The sequence below is a fragment of the Portunus trituberculatus genome, chromosome 49, assembly GCF_017591435.1.
Source record: "Portunus trituberculatus isolate SZX2019 chromosome 49, ASM1759143v1, whole genome shotgun sequence".
Classification (NCBI taxonomy): Eukaryota; Metazoa; Arthropoda; class Malacostraca; order Decapoda; family Portunidae; genus Portunus; species Portunus trituberculatus.
In genome coordinates this window covers 16,670,709-16,685,708 of record NC_059303.1, presented here as the reverse complement: position 1 = coordinate 16,685,708, position 15,000 = coordinate 16,670,709, and the positions used below count along the sequence as shown (strand labels likewise).

Genomic DNA, 15,000 nt, shown 5'->3' with positions numbered 1-15,000 from the left:
AAAATGTTGATCACACACACACACACACACACACACACACACACACACACACACACACACACACACACACACACACACACACACACACACACACACACACACACACACACACACACTGAAAATACACGTCAACATTAATGGAACAAAAAGTATCTACAAAAAATACAAAACATACATGCATTACTGACATACACACATGCATACATACATACATACAGGTCCCTCTGGTCACGGTTAGACACACACACACACACACACACACACACACACACACACACACACACACACACACTTTTATAACAGAAAAACCGGACAGTGGACAGAATGAGGCCCATAAATATACGAGAGAGAGAGAGAGAGAGAGAGAGAGAGAGAGAGAGAGAGAGAGAGAGAGTTTCCCATTTTCCTTAATATTAAAAAAGGAAACGGAAAGTATGGGCGGTGGAGGGCGTGCTAAGGGTAAGGCAAAGGGCGTAAGTGGAGCAAGGCGTGTGCTTACAGAGGGCGTGTAATTCGTGGTAGGGAGTGCGTGGGCGTGGATTGAAGGCGTGTGTTCAATGTGAAGTTACCCTCTGACCTGCGTGTGGGCGGAGCGTGGGCGGGGCGTGTTTGGAGAGAGAGAGAGAGAGAGAGAGAGAGAGAGAGAGAGAGAGAGAGAGAGAGAGAGAGAGAGATGAGTGGGTGGAAATGTAGGATGTATAGTCAGTCAGCTGTCTCTCTCTCTCTCTCTCTCTCTCTCTCTCTCTCTCTCTCTCTCTCTCTCTCTCTCTCTCTCTCTCTCTCTCTCTCTCTCTCTCTCTCTCTCTCTCTCTCTCTCTCTCTCTCTGATCCACATGTGTACTGACGGAAACCTTACAAGATAAAAAAAAAGAAAAAGAAAAAGAAAAAAATACATTAAATAAACATGTTGACAAAAGCACGTGTGTGTGTGTGTGTGTGTGTGTGTGTCACAGAGGGACTTACTGTCACAGGGTCATTCTACGAAGGAATATCTCGGTGCACAGGAAGAAGGGAGGAGGAGACAGAGGAAGTCGAGGAGGAAGAGGAGGAGGAGGAGGAGGAGGAGGAGGAGGAGGAGGAGGAGGAGGAGGAGGCAGCTGTGCTAGTGATAGTGGTAGTCGTGGTGAAGGCTGTGAGGAGAAAGGAAAAGTGAGGTGTAGGGAGGATAAGAGGGATAAGAGGAAGAGGAGGAAGAGGAAAAGGAGGAGGAGGAGGAGGAGGAGGAGGAGGAGGAGGAGGAGGAGGAGGAGGAGGAGGAGGAGGAGGAGGAGGGTAAGTACAAGAAATGGAGGAGGAAAAAGAGGGTAGCGGTGGTTGTGGTCTGAACAATACACTACACACATTTCGCATTTAGAAAAAAAAAAAAACGTGTAAGTCTGGTTCTTGTCCTCCTCCTCCTCCTCCTCCTCCTCCTCCTCCTCCTCCTCCTCCTCCTCCTCCTCCTCCTCCTCTTCCCTTCACCCTCTGGAGGAAAGAGACTGCTATTGTGTCAAGTCTGGAGACAGAGAGAGGGAGGAAAGAAGGGAAGAGAGAGAGAGAGAGAGAGAGAGAGAGAGAGAGAGAGAGAGAGAGAGAGAGAGAGAGAGAGGGAGGGAGAGGATAAGGATAATCTGCAAAAAATGATGAAAGGGAATGTTGATAAAGAAGGAAGACTAAGACGAAAATAAACAGAAGAATGCAAAGAGGGAAGTGTGTTGACTGAAACTGTTTGTCTGTCTGTCTGTGTGTCTGATATAATCTGTCAATCTTTCGTTAAATAGATATAATTGTGTACTTATATCCCTTAATCTGCTTCAATTTGTCTGTCTTTCCGTCTTATTGTCCGTCTGTCTGTGTGTCCGTACGTCTGTCTGTCAGTCTGTCTCAGTTTGTCTATCTCTCTGTCTGTCTGTTTGTCTAGAGTCTGCATGTGTCTGTCTCTTTCGTTTTCTCTCTCTCTCTCCCCTCAATTATTCTCATATTCATCCTTTGAAACCATGTATTTATCCTCTCTCTCTCTCTCTCTCTCTCTCTCTCTCTCTCTCTCTCTCTCTGTCATGATCATCTTACACGCTGAGCAAATTGACATGACTTTCCCTCTTTTTTTTCCCTCTTTCCATTTTTCCCCCTCTTTGGAATCCATTGATGTGGGGAGAGTCATTTTTGAGAGAGAGAGAGAGAGAGAGAGAGAGAGAGAGAGAGAGAGAGAGAGAGAGGGGGAAAGGAAGAGTGTGTGAGGGTGGAATGAAACGCCCAAATTGTCACCAGCTGAGGTTTCGTCCATTGCAGTGTTGCCACGTGTGCGATAATTGCCAACAAGTTACGAGAGTGAGTGAGAGTGAATGAGGGCGTGGGAGAGAGGGAGTGGGAGCGTGCGAGGGAGAGGGATGAATTGGAAGGAAATTTCAGGTGATTGCTAAATACATGATGGACTTCAGTCAGAGAGAGAGAGATAGATAGATAGATAGATAGATAGATAGATAGAGAGAGAGAGAGAGAGAGAGAGAGAGAGAGAGAGAGAGAGAGAGAGAGAGAGAGAGAGAGAGAGATTGTGGGATTGTTTACAAAAAGTCTAAACACACACATACACGCTAGGGAGAGAGAGAGAGAGAGAGAGAGAGAGAGAGAGAGAGAGAGAGAGAGAGAGAATGTCGCCACCCATCTGCGCCCAGGCTCCTTCCACCCACATCCCTCCTCCTCCATCTCCTCCTCCTCCTCCTCTTCATCCTCTTCTCTCCACCGCGCCAGTATATAAATGAGCCGCTAGCTACCTGTTGGCTTAGTTTCCCGGTGGTCGTGAGAGGGGAAGTACGTTGCCCCTCGTCGCTCCCACCACCTGTCTCATCCGTGCAGTGAAGCGACGCGCGCTGTGTCCCCCAGCTGCGTCGAACCAGCTGCTTGTAAGACTGAGAGCTTACTGTTTGCGAGTTATCAGAGAGAGAAAAGCAAAAAAGAGAAATTATTGTTGTTTTTTCATAATATTTCGCTCATTTGCAATACATGTTCGTGTTGTGTTATATTTTTTCTTCAATTGTTCTTTTTCTTTTTGTGCCTCGTTTGGAAAGTCTTTGAAAATTGCTGAGTTGTGTGGAATATTAAGTGTGTGGTTTATTTATCGCTTCATGTGTTTTTTTTCATGTTTTCCCTTTTTTTTCTGGTGTATGTGGCGTAAGTGTGTTGTTGTCAGCAGGCAGGTAAGGAAGGTGTGGGAGTGTGTGGGACCGCTGCGTGAGTGAGGCGGAGTGAAGGAAGAGGCTGAGGAAATCGAAAAAAAGGGTGAGAGAGAGAGAGAGAGAGAGAGAGAGAGAGAGAGAGAGAGAGAGAGAGAGACGAATCCACTTGTTGAATGAACCGCCGCAACAGGTGACGAGGGGGAGGGGGGAAGGGAGTTTGAGGATACACACACACACACACACACACACACACACACACACACACACACACACACACACACAAACAAATACACACACACACACTTGCTTAGGGCCCCGGGTATCGAAGTAAGTTCTAAGAATAGCTATTATTAAAGGGAAGAGATTATAGGTTTCAATCTAGATAATTACAATAAAGCTAAAACAATGTGTGTGTGTGTGTGTGTGTGTGTGTGTGTGTGTGTGTGTGTGTGTGTGTGTGTTTTACTTTTATTTTTTATTTTTCCGTAAATTCTCTGTGGTGGAAATACGATACTAATGTGCTTATTTACTCAGTTTTATCTTGTTATTTTTCGGCAGTGTTAGTAGTGTTAGTAGAAGTGGTAGTAGTAGTAGTAGTAGTAGTAGTAGTTGTTATTGTAGAAGTAGTAGTAGTAGTAGTAGTAGTAGTTGTTGTTGTTGTTGTTGTTGTTGTTGTTGTTGTTGTTGTTGTTGTTGTTGTTGTTGTTGTTGTTGTTGTTGTTGTTGTTGTTGTTGTTGTTGTTGTTGTTGTAGTAGTAGTAGTAGTAGTAGTAGTAGTAGTAGTAGAAGTAGTAGTAGTAGTAGTAGTAACAGTAGTAGCAATAGTAAAATTAACATTTAGTTGTCGTAGCAGCAGCAGTAGCAGCAGCAGCAGCAGCAGTAGCAGCAGCAGTAGCAGTAGTATTAACGATAGTAAAATTAACATTAGTAGTTGTAGTAGTAGCAGCAGCATCCAACAGATCCAGCAGCAGCACCAGCAACAGTAACAGTACTGACAGCAGTAGTAGTTTATTGATGCACAGCAAAAATAATAATGGCAGCAGCAGCAGCAGCAGCAGCAGCAGCAGCAGCAGTTGTTGTTGTTGTTGTTGTTGTTGTTGTTGTTGTTTGTTGTTGTTGTTGTTGTTGCAGCAGCAGCAGCAGCAGCAGCAGCAGCAGCAGTGGTGGCAGCAGCAGCAGCAGCAGCAGCAGCAGCAGCAGTAGTAGTAGTAGCACAAACAGTAGCAGCACAAACATTATTATTATTATTATTATTATTATTATTATTAGTAGTAGTAGTAGTAGTAGTAGTAGTAGTAGTAACAGTAGTAGAAGTAGTAATAGTAGTAATAGTACTAGTAACAGTAGAAGAAGTAGTAATAGTAGTAGTAGTAGTAGTAGCAACAATTGTAGAAGTAGTAATAGTAGAAGTAGTAGTAGTAACAGTAGTAGTAGTAGTAGTAGTAGCTGTAGTAGTCGTGATTATACTAATAATATTTGTTTTAGTGAAGGGGGCGCTGTAGCGCTATGTTTACTAGTAATGCTGTTATTACTATATCTATCAGCACACACACACACACACACACACACACACACACACACACACACACACACACACACACACACACACACACACACACACACACACACACACACACACACACACACACACACACACACACATTTACAATTTTTAGCTCCCAATCAGAACTTTAACTCGTCAGTCGCTAAAAATGTTCAAAATGTGGAATTCTGAGTCTAATCAAAATATCTCTCGTCCTCCTACTTTTCCTCCTCATCCTCCTCCTCCTTCTCCACCTCCTCCTCCTCCTCCTGCTCCTCCTCTTCCTCCTTCTATTTCATCTCTTATTTTCCTCCATAAAAGATCAATATAGTGTATTTTTCAATCTTCCTCCTTAAAAGGGAAAAATATTACGAGATTCCAAGAGCAAAGAAAAAGAAAGAGAGAGAATGAGAGGATGTCGCGGAAAATGAACCTTTGAACCTTACAAGTGAGCCAGAATCTGAACACGCGTCTCAGTACTCGGACGTGAGCCCATGAATTAATCTTGAACGTGTGAGTACTTCGCCGGTCTTTCTCCTTACCTCCTTTCACTGCCTAATCAAAGTGACAGTTTCCTGAAATACGAAACCGGGTCTTCCTCTCTTCCTTTCCTCCCTCCTTCCTTCCCTTCCTTCCTTCCTGGTTCCGTTCTTCTATCCCGCCTCTCCTTTATTTTCCGTTTTTTTTTTAATGTAGCACTTCCTAATCCCTGTTTACCCCGAAGTATTGTTTCCCGCAGCGTTTTTTCCATCCTAACCTAACTTGTACAGCATTAGCTACAATCCTCAATAGATTTCACCTTCAAAGACAATCCCTAACCATAATCTTCTTTTGAACCTTTATTTTTACCCACTTAGCCATCTATCCCCGTCATCCTTTCCCTAACCTTCCTCTCCATCCAGTACCAACACCCACACATCCCTTCCCGCTTCCTCGGCCTTTCTTCCCCTGCTGTAACAAGAGAGCGGCGGACCTAAGGCAAGCAAACAGGACCTCCCCAAGATGCGTGAAGGTGGTAGCGGCTCCCCACGCATCGACAAGGGAGTATTATGAGGGGTGTTGGATTCCGCACCCTCGCCACTACCTCTGTTTGGCTCCCTAGTGCTATGTTTCGGCGCTCGAGTGCAAGGTGGACGCGTTACTGCTAGCCTGCCATCTCTCCTCGTCTCCTCCCCGCCTAACCCTCACCTGTCGCCTCCAAGACACAGGTGATTAGGGATTACTGCAGGTGACTCCCTCGCTACGGCCCCCCGCTAGGTAAGTAACGATCAGAAGGAGAGGGAGGTGGTGGTGGTGGTAGAAGTGAAGGAAGGAAGGTAATGAGGGAAAAGAAAAGGGTAAAATGATCTAGGTGAGTAAATTAGTACCATATGTGGCATAGTAGTGGTAAGGTAATGGTAGTAATAATAAGGCTAGGAGAAGATGGGGGTGAAGGAGAGGGAGGGGAAGGTAAATGAAGTAAAAGATGGTGAAAGATGAGTTGGGTTAGAATATTAATGATAGTGTTATTGATAATGGTAAGAGACAATAATAAAGGAAGCAGGAGGTGGGGGAAGTGAAGGAGGTGAAGTAAATAAGGTATAGATGGAGCAAAAAATATCCAGGTCAGAAAAAAAATAATACATAGATGATAAAAAACATAGATGGTAATACTAGTAATAATAAGGAAATTGGGAGAAAAGATAGAAGGGAAGGAAGAAAGGTAAATGAGCCTAGAGAAAGGAGCCAAATTAACCTGGTCAGTAAATTAATGCCATACGTATAATGATGACGGTAATAATAATACGGGTAGTAATTGCGATTCCATTTAGTTGATGGTTTAGATAATGACAGGGAGTCGGGAAGAAGGGAGGGAAGGAGGGGGAAAGGGGCGTGGGAGGGAAGGCGAGGTAGGGAGAGCCGGCTAATGATATACAAGGTGGATAAAAGACAGAAAATGAACTCACCTGGAACACTCTTACAGGGTCATTACAGCGAGGCGAGGGATGCACCCCAGCGTGTCACCTCAGGGATGCTCCAAATTAGATTGAAAGGGGAAAAGAAGGGAATTAATATACATGTTAGTTGAAATATGAACTCCGTATACATGAACGAACACACACACACACACACACACACACACACACACACACACAAACAGATGAGAAATCATAATATTTGAAACATGTAAGTGAATAAGATTGTCTTCCTCCAATATCTCGCTTCTGAAAGGGACGAGGAGAAGGAGGAGGAGGAAGAGGAAGAGGAGGAGGTTAGGGAGATGAGGAAAACCGATGAACGAATTCGAAGCTTCACTCAAGAGTTTGTGAATCTCAACATATTTCTCTCCTTGCTTCCTCCACTCGCTCCCTCTCCTTCTTTCATCCTTCTCTTCCCTCCCTTCCTCAGTTCCTGCTTCGTTAGAGTGAAGAAGAGCGGAAGAGCGTGCACTGAAAACTCCATGTAATGCCCAAAGTTTGAATAATCTCCCTAAGGTAACGTATCGCCAGTGTTTCGAACCGTCTCGAACCTCCCCTGACGAGGCCTTGAGGAACAATAGCAGCAGCTCCGCTATTTACCTTATTTCACTCAACATATATGCTAAACCTGCTAATATTACGATTCGGGTACCTGTATTGGCATCATTTAATCATTCAGGTACAAGTAATGTTGATCAGTACATAGAAGGGCAGTATGGTGCATGACTACCGAAGGATTAAATAAACGGATGCATCATTACTTAACCTCTTCAGTACTGGGACGTATTTTTTACCTTGAGTTTTGTGTATGATTAGACAATTTTATTTACATTAGGAAGGATCTATGGAGGTCAGAAGATTACTGGCCTGAGTCTTCATTATTCTAATCACCACACAAGTTTTTGAAGCTGTATGAAATCACCAAATAGTAACCATAAAATGAATATGGAAATGCAACATGGTACAGAAGGGGTTAACTCGTTGCCACACGCCGCAGTATCTCCCGTCTCGCCTTTCTAGCATCAGGTGAGCCAGAGGAAGCTAAGGAGTCTCTCTCTCTCTAGCATCCTCATGTGATTATCGAGGCAATATTAAGAAACACTTCTGCACCGCACCTTCACTACATTCAAAAGGCTCTCGTTGAAGTTACACGGGTTTTTAATGGTGTTTTTACCACTATTGACAGATTAAGTTGATTTTTTCATTATTATCAGTAGAATCACCCTTGAAAACCTGGGTAATCACTTCTGTGGGCTTTAAAACCTAGTGGAGAGAGAGAGAGAGAGAGAGAGAGAGAGAGAGAGAGAGAGAGAGAGCGTTTCAGAATACTGCTTACTCTTGATGTGCTCTTATGCACGTGTTTCGCTGGATTGAGTTCACGGACTGTTGGAAGAGTCAGTAGGGATCGACTAATGATTTCCTGGTATGTCTTTTCTGTGTGCTCTGGTTATAGGAATCTGCTTGCTTGCGGCACTTCAGTTCATGGTTCTTCATTTACGTTATGCAAGCGATTCCACTCCCTTAAGAAAAAAAAAGAAGAAAAGTGCAGCAAAGAATCAGAAACCTTATATACAGTACTTTCAATCTCCTGTTCATGTCAGTAGTCCTCTTATCGCTGACTGATTTGTTTGTTAAGCCTTTTTGGTATACAGAGCTTAACTTTGTTTGGTTAGCATGCCAACTGTATATTCTGTAGACCCACATAAAGTTATTAAGTTTATTGTTTTTATCTGTTGTCCAGCTCCTTTCTTCAGTGTATTCCTAAGCGCTGGTTGATTGAAACTGCAAATTATCTGCAGAGTAGAGAGATGGAGAGCCAGTGAATTAATGAATGCAGTACTTTCACTCTCATCAGTACCTTTGTTTGTATTTTCCTTATCAGAGAGAGAGAGAGAGAGAGAGAGAGAGAGAGAGAGAGAGAGAGAGTGCGTGCGTGCGTGCGTGCGTGTGAGTGTTTTGTTCGGTACCTTTACTTTCCCTTCAACATCTTCGTCATTTTTTTTATCTCCTTTTCTCTTCCATGGTGTGTCTCTTCCACGCTAAAGAAGAAGAAGAAGAAGGAGGAGGAGGAGGAAGAGGAGGAGACGCAGGGAAGACGAGTAGTTCTGAGCGTTGCCTCGCCGCCAGGTACTCCTCAGGTAACACTCGCGGTAATTAAGCCTGGTGGAGTCCCTTACCTGCGTTAGTTTGTTGACGAGTTTGAGGAGGGTCGAGTGGAAAGGGACGGAACGGGGCTCTACGGTCAGTTAGTGGTCGTCATTGTTGTTTGAGGTCGTTGTAACTACCTTGTTTAGTCCTCGTGTTTGGCTCCCTTGGTTCTCGTTTCTTTCCTATGGTGGAGTTAATCCCTTCAGTACTAGAACACATTTTTTACCATGAGTTTTGGGTATGACTGGACGATTTCATTTAGATTAGGAAGGGTTCACAGAGGTCAGAAGATTAATGATCAGAGTCTTCACTATTTGAATCCCCCACATAAGCTTCTGAAGGTGTGGAAAGTCATCAAATAGTAAGCAAAATGAATATGAAAACGCGACATAATATTAAAGATGTTAAGGTGACATGGTTTTAGGGATTTGAATTATTATTGTTACTATTTATTTTTTTTTTTCCTTAAGGATTTGAATATGGTATTAGATTGTTTGTTTCTAATTGCGTTAATGGGTGAAGTCAATGAAGAAAAGTGAATTATTTCTGTTTTTTTTTCATTTTGATATTTATTTTCTTAGGAATCCTCTACTTTCTTCCTATAGTATCAAGTGAAACTAATATTATTACAACTTTTTTTGCTATTTTCAATGAAGGATTCTTCTTTTCATCCTAGTGAGGATTTTTATTTTATTTCTCAAGTACGTTGGATTTTACACGAATAAAGGATAGATTCCAACTTTTATATCTAACACGATCCTCTGCTTTCCCTACCAAAGAATTCTCCATGTCTCTAATACATCTATTTGTAAAGAAAGATGTATTTTCCATAAGGGATTTTATACATACATCTATTCATTTATTTACTTATTCTATTCACAAGACGCTGGACAGACTCTCCGCGTGGTAGTAAAAATCTGTATTATTCAACTTCAATCTCTCACTGTGATGTATAAACGACTCAGGGCCACTAATCCTTTAAAACTACATGAATACATGAATCTTGTATATGTATTTATTCATTTATTTACTTATTCTATTCACAAGACGATGTACAGACTATCCCTCGTGGTAGTAAAATTCCAACTCTGTATTATTCAACTCTCTGTTCTCTCATGGTGATGTATAAACGACTCAGACCCACTAATCCTTTAAAGCTACGTGAAAAAAAGAATCTTATATATATCTTAATTTATTTCCTTATTTTAACCACAAAATTCTGTATAGACAATCACGCAATAGTAAAAATCCAAGTTTATATTATTCAACTTCATTCTTTCATGGTGATTTATAAATGACTGTCCCGCTAATCCTTTAAAGCTACGTAAATAAAGGAATGTTAAATATGTACCTTAATTTATTTCCTTATTCTAACTACAAGATTCTGTAGACAATCTAGCGTGGTCGTAAAAATCCACGTTTATATTATTCATCTTTGCTCTCTCATGGTGATGTTTAAACGACTCTGTGCTGCTAATCCTTTAAAGCTACATGAATATCCACAACACCCGCCGCTGCTTGTCTCATTCTCTCATTCATGCATCCACTCATCCATACATTAATTCACTCACTCAAACGAAAGGGTTTTTATTATTATATTGTAGCGACGCCAGATGACCCTTGCTGTTGCGGCGCCCAAGTTCAAATCCATCTATCCATCCATCCATCCTTCACTCATTCACTGACTTGCTCGTTTGCTATTTTTGTCTTCCGTTCCTTTGGTTGTCAAGGAAAAACTGCTCATATATATATTTTTTCCTCAATTGACGTCAGTGCTTTCCGCTCCGTACTATGACAATTGTTGCATCTATCCTCTCCTCCTCCTCCTCCTCCTCTTTTTCCTTCTCCTCTTCTTTTTCCTCCTCCTCCTCTTTTCCTCCTCCTCCTCCTCCTCCTCCTTCCCTTCCTCCTCCTCTAGAGTACCCTGCGCCCCTCCATCTTCTGCCTCCTCAATCACACACACACACACACACACACACACACACACACACACACACACACACACACACACACACACGGCCCGGTAGCTCAGTGGTTAGAGCGCTGGCTTCACAAGCCAGATGACCGGGGTTCGATTCTCCGGCCGGGTGGAGATATTTGGGTGTGTCTCCTTTCACGTGTAGCCCCTGTTCACCTAGCAGTGAGTAGGTACGGGATGTAAATCGAGGAGTTGTGACCTTGTTGTCCCGGTGTGTGGTGTGTGCCTGGTCTCAGACCTATCCCAAGATCGGAAATAATGAGCTCTGAGCTCGTTCCGTAGGGTAACGTCTGGCTGTCTCGTCAGAGACTGCAGCAGTGAATTACACACACACAGTCTCTCTCTCTCTCTCTCTCTCTCTCTCTCTCATCTTTTTTACTCCTTCCTTTCCTACTGCTACTTTCTACTCATTTATGTTTTTCCTTTATTACTCTCTCCTCCTTATCCTCCATGCCTCCTCCTCTTCTTCCTCCTTCTCTTCCTCCTCCTCCTCGTCCTTCTCTTCCTTGTTATCTCTCCCAAACATCCCTCCATCTAGAAGCTCATCCTCTTACACGTTTACTCTTCTTTTTTCTTCCTCCTCCTCCTCCTCCTCCTCCTCCTCCTCCTCCTCCTCCTCCTCCTCCTCCTCCTCCTCCTCCTCTTCCTCTTCCTCTTCTTCCCTCACTAATACCCTCGCCACGTTTTCTGTGTGTTTCATTTACAACACGATATATCTTGGTGCTTCTGATTCTGAGCCTAATTTCTCTCTCTCTCTCTCTCTCTCTCTCTCTCTCTCTCTCTCTCTCTCTCTCTCTCTCTCTCTCTCTCTCTCTCTCTCTCTCTCTCTCTCTCTCTCTCTCTCTCGGCCAAATCCACTTAATTGGCTTTATCCTGGCGGAGTAATCGTCTAATGAGTCTTGTATTGGCAGAAGGAATTAAGAAGACAGTATTAGCACACACACACACACACACACACACACACACACACACACACACACACACACACACACACACACACACACACACACACACACACACACACACACACACACACACACACACACACACACACACACACACACACACACACACACACACACACACACACATTCTGTAAGTCAAAACATCGAAGCGCTCCGTGAAAAGAGAAGACTTTGAAAATTAATTTGCTGTTTGCTTTTTGTATTCCAGAGAGAGAGAGAGAGAGAGAGAGAGAGAGAGAGAGAATTGAGATACAAGTAATGTGCAGTGCGTGTTTAATGAGATAAACTAATAAAGAAATGTAGTGAAAATCGTGTTGGTGGCAGACTTAGGAAATGAGGTACACGTGGAAGAACTGTTTGTGTCTGTGTTGATGTTTACACCTGCACGGGAGATCTAATGAAGGTTACCAGGTAAGCCGCTATGGGTGTACAGTCTCTTATTTTTTTTTATACCATGTGGGCTTTTCACGGGAATTTATGGGCTAAAGGGGGTACTTTTCGGGGTGCCTCCTAACTTAAAGCCCACCCCCGCTAGGAAACCGTTGCCCTGAGTGAGGAAGCCCAACCTACACTCGGACCGTGGGTTGACGTATCCACAGGCATTTTCTTTTCTGTTGACTCCTCTGGTGCGCCAAAAGAATGGAACCACCGCTTCAGCATCGTCACTGGAGGAAGACATCTTGGCGAATAGCTGTACCTTGAAATATTCGTTTGTTTTTTACATTTATGGACCAGAGATTGTATGAATGATAGGGACTGCCAATTGTTCGCGTGTCTTATTGCATTTGTCTTCACGCTCAGTTCATTCTTATTTCTTCCGTCTCTTTATTCTGCTTGTCTATCTTTTTCTTATTTGTTTTAGCATTTACCTACTTTCATTGTCTGTTTCTCCACATGTCAACCTTTTATCTGTGTTTTCTCTGTTTATATTCATCTGTATTTATTTATCTATGTCACTTTTTAATTTCATGTTTATCTGTGTCTAGCTATCTATATTCCATCTGTCTCTTTTTATATATATATATATATATATATATATATATATATATATATATATATATATATATATATATTTTCTCTGTCTTTTTGTATTGAATTTCTGTCTCCGTGTTAAGTTTTCTATCTCTTCATATCCAGCTTCCCCTGTTTCTTCACGTAGTCTCTCTCTCTCTCTCTCTCTCTCTCTCTCTCTCTCTCTCTCTCTCTCTCTCTCTCTCTCTCTCTCTCTCTCTCTCTCTCTCTCTCTCTCTATCTATCTATCTATCTATCTATATCTATCTATTAATCTATCTATCTATCTATGTATATATGTATGTATCTATCTACCTGTCTATATTTATGAATCTATCTACCTGTCTATATCTATCTATCTATTCTTATCTCTTACCTGAAGGACCAGATCGGGTGTAAAATTGGTAACACTTACTCAGAAATTCATCCAGGTTATTACTCCTCGTTAACAGCGAGTGAAAGATTAAAGATTGATTTTGTGAAGTGATAATGAGCTGCAGAATCATTAATTAATACGTGTAGTAAAGAAGCCTGACTATTTTTGCGAGGTTTATATTCATTACCTACGTATAAATGTCAATAGGAACATTATTTATTGTAGTAGTAGTAATAGTAGTAGCAGTAGTCGTAGTAGTAATTGTAGTAGTAGTAATAGTAGTCGTAGTAGGTAAAAATATCGGCAAAAGCAATGATGACAGAAGCAATAAGTGAATGGAGACAATATGACGTCACTATTCCTATGACGTCATTGGCTAGAGCGGCTGACGTCACTCTGATCCTAGCACGTGATTGGCTAATAGAGCATGACGTCACCTTATCCAGCACCTGATTGGGCCATAAGAAATAACGTCAGAGAGAGAGAGAGAGAGAGAGAGAGAGAGAGTGAGTTTACAAGCTTAATACATCCACAAAGCATTGTAAGTTTACCTGTTAATTATGCCAGAAATGTTGTCTTTATTTTATCTATTTATACCATGTAGGCTTTTCACGGGAATTTCCGGGCTAAAGGGTATATTTTTTGGGGTACCTCCTATCTCAAATCCCACCCGCTAGAACACTGTTGCCCCGAGTGAGGAAGCCCAACCTACACTCGGACCGTGACCAGGATTCGAACCCGTGCGCTTGGAGACCCCTCGGCACCCAAAGCACGCATGGATCCACTGTACCACGGCTCTTGTTGGCGTAATACTGTCATCCCTGTCACTACTTGCATTACGTACTCCCGCCATCTGCCGCTGTCGTAGATGTTCCTCGCTGCCTGATTACCTATAGACCAGCTACCCAGAGAGAGAGAGAGAGAGAGAGAGAGAAAGAGTGTGGGGGGGAAGCAGATAGAGACGCAGGAGAATGTTTTGTCTCAGTAAATTTGCATATGTTTAAGTCGGGTATGGATGGAGACAGAGGGAGAGAGAGAGAGAGAGAGAGAGAGAGAGAGAGAGAGAGAGAGAGAGAGAGAGAGAGAGAGATTTTTATTATTCATGTTTTGTTTATTTATCTCTGTAAAAGTTTGCTTGTATTATTGGAATGAAATAGATAAATAAATATTTGTGGTATTTGTAATGTGTCTTACTTCTATCTATTTTCGTATTTGTGTATGTGTGTAAGTCGGTCTCCATGCTTTCATGATAGTTATATTTCATTTTTGCTTTCCTCTTCTATTCATATTAATCTGGTTATTCTCTTTCATATATTTATTTCAGTATGCGTGCGTCTATTTTCCACACTTTCAATATATATTTTTCAACTTTACTCTTTTGTTTTTAGCTCGTTATCTCCTTTTATGTACGTATGCGTGTATGTGCTTATGTAGGCATGTATTTTTACGCCTATTTCCCACGGTTTCATCATGTGTATTTCAACTATGCGTGTCTCATTTTCTCTCCCTCCGTCATCCTCATTTTGTATGTGCGTATGTATGCATCTGTCTGTGTATCTACCTTCATAATACATATTTCAACTTTCCCTCTCCCGAATTTTTCCCCGTCCGTCACTCCGCCTCAGTGTTGCAGCGCCCGACCACCCCCGATTGAAAAAAAAAAAAAAGAGAAAAGAGCGTTCCTATCTCGTCCCTCTAAAAAAATAACGCTCTCCCGTCATGAGTAACACAAACGTTAACCTGTAGATTGTTCCCTAGTTTTACATTCGCGTATTACCGAAGTCCCTCACGCATACATTTTCCCGGTGCATTCGTTTATGACTAACATTCTACATGCATTCATATTTCCACGCTGGGCGGCCTGACATA

At 42.4% G+C, this 15,000-nt stretch overlaps 1 protein-coding gene across 2 annotated transcripts in view; it reads left to right on the top strand.

Annotated features, from left to right (window-relative positions):
- The window catches only part of LOC123499392 (protein dimmed-like), a 212,374-nt gene that overhangs the window by 35,625 nt on the left and 161,749 nt on the right, over positions 1–15,000 (top strand). The window contains exons 1-2 of one of the 2 annotated variants that reach the window (XM_045247334.1): positions 2,775–2,879; positions 5,055–5,952. The exons of the other annotated variant lie outside the window; for it this stretch is intronic. The gene's annotated coding sequence lies outside the window, so the exon portion shown is untranslated. Of the gene's footprint in view, positions 1–2,774; positions 2,880–5,054; positions 5,953–15,000 lie in introns of those variants that run through there. 2 annotated transcript variants of the gene reach the window in all.